Source organism: Nelumbo nucifera, chromosome 1, assembly GCF_055504915.1.
Source record: "Nelumbo nucifera cultivar China Antique chromosome 1, China Antique-T2T, whole genome shotgun sequence".
Classification (NCBI taxonomy): Eukaryota; Viridiplantae; Streptophyta; class Magnoliopsida; order Proteales; family Nelumbonaceae; genus Nelumbo; species Nelumbo nucifera.
Genome location: NC_142649.1, coordinates 49,496,552 through 49,510,010, shown reverse-complemented (window position 1 = coordinate 49,510,010; position 13,459 = coordinate 49,496,552). Strand labels below are relative to the sequence as shown.

The 13,459-nt window shown below is 41.6% G+C and overlaps 1 long non-coding RNA gene across 1 annotated transcript; it reads right to left on the bottom strand.

Moving 5' to 3' along the window:
- Positions 1 to 574: 574 nt before the first annotated feature.
- Positions 575 to 13,185, bottom strand: LOC104587511 (uncharacterized). Its single transcript, XR_733606.3, has 2 exons — positions 12,854 to 13,185; positions 575 to 878 (listed from the first exon to the last, which is right to left on the bottom strand). It is a non-coding gene; the product is annotated as an uncharacterized LOC104587511 (long non-coding RNA).
- Between the last annotated feature and the right edge of the window lie 274 nt (positions 13,186 to 13,459).

Here is a 13,459-nt window from a genome sequence, read left to right as displayed (position 1 = left end):
ACACACTCTGCTCAAATGGATCTCGGGATTAAAACCTTTCGCAAACCCTTTTGCAAATTCAATTTCAAATACAGTTGAAATCCACTGCCTACAGTGGATTCACTTTGTCTGGCAATACCAACACCAAACTGTTAGCAAGAATGTGTTTCAAGAAAATAAAAGGATTCACAATCGCTTCAAAATACTCAAAATCATTTGTCTTTAATAACTGTGTTAGAGGAGCAACAATAGTACTACAATTTTGAATAAATCACTAAAAATAACTGGTATTGGGCCAAGGCCAGTGTAACATACAACGTATTTTGTCTAGGTCAGCCCATACAGCGTATTTTGTCTAGGTCAGCCCAAATAGTGGATTTGTCTTTGACCAAAATCACATTAAATGCTTTAGAATAAATCTAATTGCCTCTTAACAAACTCAATGTGGTATGTAAATGTTTAAGAGGGAACAACAATCCTCATTGTACATGAGGATGTCATCAAAAAATACCAAAATAAATTGTCGCAAGAACAAGCAAAAAATCTAATTCATTAAGGATTGGAAAGTGGAGGGAACATTGATGAGAAAAGTAAATTATCGCAAGACTAAAATCACATTAGAAGCTTTAGTATAAATCTAATTGCCTCTTAACAAACTCAATGTGGTACATAAATGTTTATGAGGAACGAACGATCCTCATTGTACACGAGGATGTCATAAAAAATTACCAAAATAAATTGTCGCAAGAACAGGCAAAAAATCTCATTCATTAAGGATTGGAAAGTAGAGGGCACATTAATGAGAAAAAAAGGGATCACCAAAAATTCGTAATGACCCTCGTGTGTGTGAAATGAAGTCATGTGTACATCTTGAGCATGCACCCGAATTTGATGGTACCCTGCTCGTAAGTCTAGCTTAGAAAAGAGATTATACTCTATTTTTTAACCATATCTCCCATATATGCACATAAAACAATTTATCACTCATACAATAGAATTCTCAAATGATATAATCAAATTTGACTTGAAAGTAAAATAATCCACATACTATGAGTCTTTATCCTCCATATGATAGAAAATAAACTCAATATATGCTCTTAAATAACATGAATAAACCAATTTCTAGTAAGGTCTCTAGACAAGTCAACCTTCACAAAACTAAATCTAAACAAAATAAAATGACAAAGAACTAATTCTGAACTGAATTGATTTGAATCACAATGAATCACAAGAATCGTATAAATCGTAAGATTTATGAATCAAATCATAGGATTCAAACAAGAAAAGTAAGATTTTTGCATAAAAGGATTCAGACATAAGATTTGAATTGAAACCCTTGGGATTCATGATTCAAATCGTGAATCATATCATAAATCATAAGATTTTGACAACATGGAGATAAGACCTTGTTTCACTGGATTAGAAGATATGCTAAAGCTCTAGCTGATTCCTAAGCTAGAGAAGATGTAAATATGAGTGAGCTTTACAAGATGCTGACTTACCAATAAGGAACAATTACATTTTGAATGTAGGAGAGGTTGTTGTTTGGAAGCCTTGGGGTAGAGTTCAGATCTGCTACCAACAAACTCTCACAACACTGTACCAGCTAGCCATAACAATCGCACATCAAAGGAGATGCTCCCAATTTGTGGCTGCAGTGGCCTGTTGGTACAGCATTGGGAGTATTTTGTTGGTAGCAGATCCCTGCCCCATGGGGTATCTGTTCTTATTGCATCATATGATTCATATTCCCTTCGCACCCTTTCTTCTTTTAATAGATTCTACTGATCTCATTACTGAAGAAAAAAACAACTGTACATAGAAACTTCTTATGAAGATGGTTATGTGCTGGCTAAAAGGTAGAGGTCAAGAATAGTGGCAGTATAAATACATTATGAGAGAAATAAGAAGTTTTGCAAGGAAAATGGGAACCAATTTTTCTTGGGTTCTAAAAGCAGATAAATCATAAATGCTTAGGTGCCACATTGGCCAAGATAGGGGTCAACAGGGGTCGATCATTTTGGGGGCAATTGTAAGAACAAGTAATGTGAATACTTAAAATAGGATTAGGTTAGGTGGCAGATGCTAACCTAAATGGAGGGATTCTTGGCATGTATTCATTATTTTCTTGCACTTAATAAAGTCCAAGTTGAAAAAAAAAAAATCAAGCAATTCAATTTTTTCATCGCCAAATCTGCAACTAAGCAAGCCTTTACTGTCTATAAAAAGAAGTGTGCATTACTGAGATTTTAACTCAGAATCTCCTGCTTATAAACCAGTGTTGTATGCATTTACTGCATCATGATCCCCAACTAGATAAAACAATATAAAATGTGCAATCATTTCTTGTCCACCTGAGAAACAATTTCACTTTCTAAAAGAGAAACTTAGGAGAATAGTTGCAGAAAGGAAAACTATGGAGAGAAGTGATATGAGAAAGGAAGAGGAAAAAGTAAAACACATGGCTCAGCTTACTATTACCCCTAAAATTTGTGCCTGATCACTCCACAAGCTACTGGGTTTAGCCATTTTTTTGTAAACAATTTAGACAAAAGTTCAAACACCTAACTGACTGTTAAGCCTACCATTACTAGCTAGAATTACACCAGTTCACCATTTTTTTGTAAACAATTTAGACAAAAGTTCAAACACCTAAACTGGCTGTTAAGCTTACCATTACTAGCTAGAATTACACCAGTTCACTGAGATAAGAAGATGTTATAAGGGTGTACTAGTATATGATTCTGAGCAAAAAAAAGGCCATTAGCCAATGTTGCTCCCAGCTATCTGGGGTCTTGGGAGGGATAGACTGGATATAGTCCTAACCTTTGGCAGTTTTTTGCAGAGTGGCAGCTCTCAGACTTGAAACCGTGTTCTTCTTACTTTCCAGCCTGAGATTTTACCATTACACCAAGCAATAGGCCCTATTCTATAGAGAAATAGATAAATAATAGTAATAATAGCAACAGCAGCAGCAATAGTAGTAGTAGTATATATTGATACGAGTGTTAATAATGAACTGGATCTGTTGCAGTTATCATGCACTTCACACTTCCATTCAATCTGTGACAGCTATCCCATTATATGTATGGTACGGGACACCTGTCACAGACTGAATGAAAGTGCAAGATAAGTGCAGTAATAAAAAGTTCAGCATATAAAGAACCACCAAAAAAATAGGTCTTTTATTCCCTCTGTTTTTTTTCAACTTAAACCAGGGAGGTCACTCAAAAATCCTGGCATTTTCCTATTAATCAATTGTAAGTTGCCATTTAAGCATCTAGTAATATAATTTATGATTAAATAGTTTATAATTAACATTTAATTATGTATGGTTACAAAAATACATTATAAAATATATAAATATTCATGTATTTATTTATTTAGCATAGAGGAACATCTATGCATCAATCAACATTGCCAAGTCAAAAGGCATAGACATCATCCAGCCACCAAATACATTGTAACGCCTATATTATATTAGGAGAAACAATTCTCCACATATGTATATTGGGAGAAGCAATTCTCCATGTGGGACTTAGTTGGTTAGGGCATTGTAAACCCAGGAAATAACAATAGAATTGCAGTGTTTCCATGCTCGCAATTCAGCTGTCTTGATTGAGTCTGGTTTCCCAATCGATCCATCTACAAAGCTGACCTTGATAATGTTTCCATTCGATCAGGATTTATAGATACATGGCAACTTGCTTATGCCAGCTGTAAATGAATCAACAAATAGAGTAACCACCTAACCAAGTCCCACATGGAGAATTGCTTCTCCCAATATACATACGTGGAGAATTGCTGGCAAGACATTGTTTACTTTCAACCAATCGGGCAACTTACTTCCAGTCCTAGCTTATGTTGATGACCTTATCATTGCCGGCAATGATACAAGTAGTGTTTCAGCTCTCAAAGATTATCTCAGCTCTTGTTTTCCTATAAAGGACCTCGGGCACCTACGATATTTTCTCGGCATTGAAATTTCTAGGACTGCAGCTGGGATATTTCTTTGTCAACGTAAATATACACTTGACATACTCACTGATGCTGGTATGCTTGCAAACCTAGCTCATTTCCTATGCTACAGCAGCAACACTTACAACCTGATTCTGGACCTCCTGTAGGCCACCCAGATCAGTACAGAAGATTAGTAGGTCGGCTAGTTTATCTTACCATCACCAGGCCCAAATTGACATACTTGGTACATGTTTTAAGCCAATTTATGAGCAATCCTTATCAATCTCACTTAGATGCAGCCATGCATGTCCTCCGCTACCTTAAAGCATCTCCAGAACAAGGCATCTTACTCTCTTCCAAGTGTGATTTGATCTTAAAAGCCTACTGTTACTCAGATTGGGCTGGATGTCCCACTAGCTGGCGTTCCACCACAGGTTATTTCACTACTCTAGTGTCACAAGTGTTCTCTTCGCCACGCCATCAAGTGCCATCCATCGTGCCTACAGCCGCCACTCCAGTGTCCAAGTGTGTGTCATGGGTGGGCTATGCATGTATTTTTGTATGGGGGATTGCCAATGGCATTCTTGTAATTACCTAGTATGATTTTTCATCCTTTTGATGTATCTTTATGTCACTACCCCAAAAGCTTAACGTACTCTTTGAGGGGAGGTAGGTAGTCGAGTGAGTCATAAGCGTGTAAAGGTTAAGCACGAGATCCCCTCGACACTGAACTGTGTGCTTGTGCTTGCCATCCATTAATGCAATACAAGTAGCCTTTTTGACTAATTCGTGTGCCATCTTGTTGCATTTTCTTGTGTTGTTGCTTGTTACATAGGCTTACTTGTCACATTCGAGTGTCGCACGGGGCCCCAGCGACTAGCCCCGTGATAGTTGGTATTAGAGCAGAAGCTCCTACGCACACATTGGACCCTGTCTTCACCCCAACTTCAGCACAATGAAGAGCAACCGTGACATTGCCGATGACACACTACACGGGCTGCACCAAGCCCACGACACCAATGAGGCTCCACTCGACGATCCTGCCAAGACACAAGCCCCAAAGGGCCACACAACTAAAGCTAGCAAGCGTGACAAATCTGTCGACCAACTAGCTAGCCTAGACATGCGCATCCTACACTGCGAGGCAACAGTAGGTGAGACTCGAGATCGGGTCGACGAACTCCATCTCAACGTGGAGACGATAGAGAATGCTGTGGTGGAGCTGGAAAGCCGCTTTAACAGAGCCCTCTGAGACGTCCAGAACACCTTGCAGCAGTCACAAGGCAGCTCTTCCCAAGGCTGAAGGGATGAGAGATCCATCATATGGATGGTCGAACCCTGCAAGAAGGTTGGGCGAAATTTCAAAAATTCTCTCTCTCCCATCTGGGAATCGCATTCCCTATTTTAAAAAACTGCATTTTTAAGGATCAATATTGAAACAAACCGGACCAGATCTGAAACCAAAAAGGGAGGAGAGGGATATACATAATACGGAGTAACAGTAACTCCCAATGAAGGTGTTCACGCCCAAGGAGAAGACCAAAAACTGCTTCCACTGAAGATGACACATTGTGAGGTGAAGCAGAATCAACAGGACGGCTCTTCAGTAAGAACCGAATTCTTCAGCAAGAAAGTAGTAGAGGGCTGGTGAGCACGACTTCAGATCGCCTCTTCTACCAAGAAGCAATATCAAGAACGATTCTTGATCACTCCCACAGGTGGAGATCGAACTGGGTAGGGGCGGCAAGAACAGGAAGAAAAGAGCAGAAGACAGTAGCAGTCAAACTGTGAGTTGTCTTCTCTCTTAATTCAGCAAACTATGAATTTGTATATAGAGGTCCACCCTGCTCTCCTATTTATAGCCTTAAAGAGAGGTTCTCCTAATCTTATTAGGAGTTTCCTAATCCAAATCTTATATTTGGATCTGGACTCTCTTTAAGAGATAAGGATAATCCCTTATCTTATCTGCAGATAAAGATCAGCCTTCCTAATCAAATTAGGAGTTTCCTGATCCAAATCTTCATTTGGATCTGGACTCTTTGAGTGGATAGGGATAATCCCTTATCCTATCAACTGATCCAAATCCCAGAACTGCCTCTATTTAATTAATCTTATTAAGCCAGTTCGAATTGGGCTTTAGGTCCATTAAGTCTATGTGCTCACTTAACCTCTTAGCATACTGTCCAGTTGGCTATCCTTATATGGCGTGGGACCCAAACATTGATCTACACATCAACCACATGGGTTCAGCCCAGCCTTTGTTACAAGGCCTGGCCGAATTCATTATAGGAGACAGTGAACCCCTGAGTCCATCACCATGGGCTCTTAATGGGCCCAACATTTACACTAAATGGTCCTTGGGTCCAGCCACCTTATGAAAACCCAAGGACTGCGGGCAAATGCAAGATTAGCCCATCAGGTATTACCCCCAATGGTCTTACACTTAACCTCTCAAGCCATAATGATCAAACACTACCCGACAAGAGAGGACCTATCCCTCGGCTGCAAGGTACAGTGTTGCACTCTCTACTCACATGGATCCCGGGAATTAAAACCTTTTGCAAACATTTTGAAACCATAATATATATGTATATCTTTATATAAATATATTTTGCAAAAACAAATTTCAACGGTTGAAATCAACTGCCGGCAGTTTAGGTTTCCATCAGAGAGAGTGCATCCCTGATCATTCACTTTGTCCGACAAAGGGGCTGATCCTGTCACTATGATCACCCACTCAAATGAATTCTCGGACTGTCCCAACATACCCAGGTTTTGACCCCCTCTAAGGATCTCACTGATTGGCATATCAAAGACAGCCCAATCCGACACCTATGCAGTATCATAATCGAGTCTAGGGGTTAGGTGTAACATTCCAGTTTTGCCCATCTATCTCCAAGGTCCAGGGCAATACTGAAATTCTGGTCCGGTTCAGGGTTTCAAGAAAACCCACACTGTATGTACCTCAGGTCTCACCCTAGCAGCTGAGACAAGCCACCCCAACCAACTTGGCGGCACATCAATGTCAGCCTTGGCAGGATAAATCTCCCTAGATCTATCCAACAGCTGTGAAGATTCTAAACTAACACGAGTCTCATATGTGTCCAGTTTAAAGGTATTACACAGAAACACACCATAATAACATGAATCAAATATGTACTTTATTCATTTACAATAAATGTCATAATGTACATCATTCTAGTTGGAGCTAAGGGCATACACTGTCTAACAAAAGCAGCATTCAAGGCATGATGGATAGCTTCCAAGCACAATTAGATGAGATGAGGAATGAGCTAACAATCATGAAAAGAGCTATTGCCAATTCCACCGGCCCTTCATCCGCTCCATCCACCCACATCAAGGTGCGCCAACCAACTCCATACTCCAGTGCTTGTGATGCTCGGGAGCTTGAAAACTTCTTATGGCAACTTGATCAGTACTTCTCTGTGACTAGCATCCATGATGACCAAACTCAGGTACGTACAGCCGCCATGTATTTAAATGATATTGCAATGTTATGGTGGCGTAGATGTTGCCAGGACATTGAACGTGGCACTCGGACCCTCAACACCTGGACCGATTTCAAGAGAGAAATCAAGCGACAGTTCTTCCCCGAAAATGTTGAGTACTTGGCACGAAGAAAGTTGAAGAACTTGAAGCACCAAGACTCATTGCATAACTATGTCCAAGAGTTCTCAGCCCTGACCCTTGAGATCTCCGACATGTCTGACAAAGACCTTTTGTTCAACTTCATGGATGGTCTCAAACCATGGGCAGAACTCGAACTACAATGGTGTGGGGTGAAGGACTTAGCAACAGCCATGGCGGTGGCCGAGCAACTAGTTGATCTAAGGAAGTCAGAAGAGGAAGACCATCAACCACATAGCCCACGTACCAATAGCTTGAGTGGGGAGATCAGATATCAACCTCTACACAGGAGAAACCAATGCCCACTAACAAGCCCAAAAATTACCAACAAGGGAAGAAGCCACAAGCAGCCCCAAGCGATCAGGGCCACCGGTTCACTAGGAGACCAACTACTCCTGTGCCTTGTTACCTTTGCAATGGGCATCATCAGACGAGTGACTGTCCAACACGGAAGAAACTCACTGCCTTCATCGCCAAACTCAGCGACAGTGAAGAGAGCGATGAGGAGAAACCCACAGTGGCGCCAAGAGTAGGCACCCTCCAACTCATCAACGCCATGGTTAAGAAAGAGGCCACATCCAAGCGGCCCACCAAAGCCCACAAAGAACTGAAATATGTAGACATCACCCTCGGCGGGAGGCCGACCCAAGCCTTGGTGGACACTGGGGCCACCACCAAACAAACAGGGTGGATCAAGGCTGTCAACTCAGGGGCCAAAGCAGTAGAAGGCATGGCTCGTGGAGTAGATCTCCAAGTTGGGTCATGGAAAGGACCCATCAATCTATCTGTAGTACCTTTGGATGATTTTTAGGTTGTCTTGGGAATGGGGTTTCTCGCACAGGCGGAAGCAGCTCTCATGCCACACATAGACAGTCTGCTCATCTTGGACAAGTGTTCTCCTTGCATGGTTCCAGTGACAACAGCCTTGAAGGTACATGGGAAGCAACTTTCAGCCCTGCAATACTATCAGGAAGTAGATACCCATGAAGCCAGCGCCGTGCCTACAAGGAAGACCCCGTCTCAATCATCTCACATCAGCACTGGGACGGGTTGGGAAGTCATCACCAGGAAGAAGTTGTTAGACAGTTTTGTATGCCCTTAGCTCCAATCAGTTTTGATGTACTTTTGACATTTAGTGTAAATGAAGAAAGTGCATGTTTGATTCATGTTGTGTGGTATGTTTCTGTGTAAGACCCTTAAACTAAACACTTAATGAGACTCGTGTTAGTTTAGAACGTTCACAGCCGTTGGATAAGTCTGGGGAGATTTATCCTGCCAAGGTTGACACTGATGTGCTACCAAGTGTTCGGGTGGCCTGTCTCAGTCGCCAGGGTGAGACCCAAGGCACATGCAGTGTAGGATTAATTGAATCTTTGAACCAGATCAGATTTCCAGTATTGCCCTGGACCTTGGAGATTGATGGGCAAAACTGGAAAGTTACACCTGACCCCTAGACTCGATTATGATACTGCACTAGGTGTCGGATTGGGCTGTCTTTGATATGCCAATCAGTGAGATCCTTAGCGGGGGTCAAAACCTGGGTATGTTGGGACAGTCTGAGAATTCATTTGAGTGGGTGATCATAGTGACAGGATCAGCCCCTTTGTCAGACAAAGGTAATGATCGGGGATGCACTCTCTCTGATGGAAACCAAACTGTCGGCAGTTGATTTCAATCGTTGGAATTTTGTTTTGCAAAATTTATATATATAAGATATATAGATATGTATGGTTTCAAAATGTTTGCAAACGGTTTTAATTCCCGGGATCCATGTGAGCAAAGAGTACAACACTGTTTCTTGTAGCCGAGGGAGAGGTCCTCCCTTGTTAGGCAGTGTTTGATCATTATGGGCTGAGAGGTTAAGTGTAAGGCCATTTAGGGTTATACCTGATGGGCTAATCTTGCATCTGCCCACAGTCCGTGGGTTTTTATAAGATGGCTTGGCCCAGGAACCACTTAGTGTAAGTGTTGGGCCCATAGAGTCCATGTGATGGGCTCAAGGGGTTCACTGGGCTTTCTAGTGAATTCGGCTAGGCCTTGTAACAAAGGTTGGGCTGAACCCATGTGGCTGATGTGTAGATCAATGCTTGGGTCCCACGCCTTACAAAGAAGCCCAACTGGGCAGCAGTTTGGAAGCCTGTTGAGCACTTAATACTTATTGGGCCTAAAGCCCATTTCGAACTGGGTGTTTTAATTGCCCACTTAAAGGGGCGGATTTGAGATAAGGGCATGCCAAAGGATTGGGTTTTGACCCTATCCACTCTTGGAGACCAAATTCAAATAAAGATTTGAATCTGGTAATCTCCTAGTAGAATCAAGAGTAGGCTAACCTAATCTACAGATAGGATTAAGATAATTCCCTATCCAAATACAAATTTGGATTGGGATAACTCCTAATGGGATTAGGAGGTTTCTTAATCACTAAGAAAGAGGAGAAACCCTACTCTTGAATTACTAGAATTCGAACCAAGGGTTTTAGCAGACTCTCCTTTTGCAATTTGAGATAGGATCTCAGAAGATCTAGAGAGAAGAAAAGCAAATACGCCAACTTCATAGTTCTCCTCCAACCGCCGCCGCCATTCACTGCCTAGTTCGATCTCTCTGAGAGGGAAAGATCAAGAAGGTGTTCTTGATATCAGTCTTTGCTGAAAGGCTAATTGTGTACGGTGCTCTTCGCTTCCATCAAATTCTTCTGAAGAATTTGGTTCGTGAGATGAACACTGCTGGTTCTGCTTCAGTATCACTACATCATCTTCAGTGGGAGAAGATCTTGGGAGTATTCTTTGTGCGTGAACACCAACGTTGGGAGATACCGCTTCTCCAGATCAAGTATATCCCTTCCCTTTCTCATTGGTTCAGATCTGGTTCGGTTTTTTGTTCGATTAGATCCTTGAATATTGTATTCTAAATCAGGGAATGTGATTCCCAGTTGGAAGGGAGGAGAGAAATTTTTGAAATTCGCCCACCCTATTCCACTGCTTTCTTGGCATCCATACGATGGATCTCTCCCTCCTTTCAGAAGTCTCCCCCAAAGCCATTCCAACATCAACGCCAGCATCAACATCAGCACCAGCGCCAGTACCAATGTCAGCAGCAACACCAGCGCCAACATCAACATCAACAACGGCACCAACGTCAGTGCCACGAGCCGACAACACAGAAGACTCTTGGAAGACCCAAGGCCGTCTCCAGCCACAACCAGTTCCACTATGACCATCATCGGGGAGAGCGAGTACCACCAAATCTACTTAGGTACCCTATCCACCACCACAATGATCAAACCAACCCTCATAGGAGCCTTGTGAGGAGCAACCCTTGGGGGAAAAATCATCATGGGGAACAATACCCGAAAAATCTAAACCTTCATTTTGACCTAGCCCTGGCCACAAACCTTCCTACCACAAAAGCAAAACATCCAAAATCCTACCTTGAAGCAGCCAGGCAAGGACTTAACGTAGGGACTAGCCATAGGTTTTCCCACCATCAAGAACACCCTAAAGACTTCCACCCATCATCATGCCTAGGCCTTGGAAGAGACAAAGTTCGTGGAGCAGCTAAAGAACCCTCCTTCATCAACAGTAGATCTGAGCCTCAATCAGAGGCCAGTCTTCGAGGACGAAGACTGAATTGAGTGGGGGAGACTGTCACAAGTGTTCTCTTCACCGTGCCATCAAGTGCCACCCATCGTGCCTACAGCCGCCACTCTAGTGTCCAAGTGTGTGTCATGGGTGGGCTATGCATGTATTTTTATATGGGGGATTTCCAATGGCATTCTTGTAATTACCTAGTATGATTTTTCATCCTTTTGATGTATCTTTATGTCACTCCCCCAAAAGCTTAACGTACTCTTTAAGGGGAGGTAGGTAGTCGAGTGAGTCATAAGCGTATAAAGGTTAAGCACGAGATCCCCTCGACACTGAACTGTGTGCTTGTGCTTGCCATCCATTAATGCAATACAAGTAGCCTTTTTGACTAATTCGTGTGCCATCTTGTTGACTTTTCTTGTGTTGTTGCTTGTTACATAGGCTTACTCGTCACATTCGAGTGCCGCACGGGGCCCCAACGACTAGCCCCGCGACACTAGGGCATTCTCCTCTCTCTTGGAAAACCAAGAAACAAGCCACAGTAACTCGTTCATCAGCTGAAGTAGAATTTCGATCTATGGCTGCAGCCACAAGTGAACTTATATGTTTGAAGAAACTTTTCTCAAACTTGGGCCTTCAGCATTCTGAACCCATGCAACTCTTTTGTGATAATAAAGCTGCTTTACACATAACAGCAAACCCAGTATTCCACGAGAGGACAAAGCACATCGAAATTAATTGTCACTTTGTCCGTGACCATTTACTAGCTAAAAGGATCATTACAGCTCACATTCCAACCGCTGAACAGCCTGCCGATGTCTTCACCAAAGCTCTAGGTCGGGACAGACTACATAGTCTTTACTCCAAGTTGGGCATTGTTTCCCACGCTCCAACTTGAAGGGGGGGTATTAGGAGAAACAATTTTCCACGCATGTATATTGGGAGAAGCAATTCTCCATGTGGGACTTTGTTGGTTAGGCAGTTACTCTGTTTGCTGCTGCATCATATACAGCTGGCATAAGCAGGTTGCCATGTATCTATAAATCCTGATCGAATGAAAACATTATCATCCTTTTTTTGCTCTAACAAAATTTAGATATTACCTATCGAAAACAATTTGCATACTTAATTTAACTTGCTAAGCTTATTAATATTCCGAAACACTAATTAAACTCTTGTAGGATTTTAAATAAAAGGTAGGCAAATGAGAGCTCTAAATATTGTTATGATTCTTCTCCTTCTGCAATATTTTGTTCATCATAAGCTCTTCAGTCATAGCATGTGGAGACAACTCTTAAAAAGAATGTCAAATGGGTCTTAAACTCTGAACCCAGTGTGCATATCCTAGTTGTCAGTATCATTTCTTCTATTTTGTTCTCATTCTTTTCTATGACTTCTCCAGTTTTCGCCAATCAGTGGTTTAGTGCATTCTTATATATCTACCTAATTCTCGCGGAGTTCCAATGGTTGAAAATTCTTTCATAAAAATAAACAAACATTGAAAGAATTCCGAGTTAAAGAAAAGGTATATTGAAAGAACTCCTTCAACCCAAAAGCGCATAAATCAGCCTTTAAGAAGAAAGAACAAATTTGTAGATTAAAACCAAACTAACAGAGAAACCCAATAAACTGAGAAACTAAAAAAGCAAAAAGACGTGAGGAAATAACAAAATAAAGATTACCTTCAAACCAGCGGATCCACCACCATAAGCCTCATAACGGACAGCTTGCATAACCTTCCCGGCCATAATCACAAAAAGGAAAAGGCAGATTTAGAAACCCAAATCCGTATCAGGGCTACAACAGTTTTTCAGAGCTCAGAGTAATAAACGAAACACTGCAATGATTCTCCTGGAGTGAACCCCGGAAACACTTTTCCTCCCTTTGGCTGAATACAGAGAAGCCACGGTCCACAGCGAGTTCAGTTTTATAAACGTGGCATTTGTTCGTACTTACGACACGTCACCTACCAACTCGCATTAATGAGCTCTTGCTTCTTATTTTCTTTGTTTTGGTAATTTTATGTCTTTTTATTTTTTTGTTCCGAAGTGTTTTGCATTGATTAATACAAATTTTAAGCCACGGTCCACAGCGAGTCATCAGTTTCATAAACGTGGCATTTGTTCGAACGTTCGACATTTTCACCTACCAAGTCGCATTAATGAGTTCTTATTTCTTATTTTCTTTGTTTCGATAACTTGATCTCTTTTTATTTCTTTGTTCCGAAGTGTTTTGTATTGATTAATACAAATTTTTCATAAATCCCTGTCGTGATGTAGATAGACATT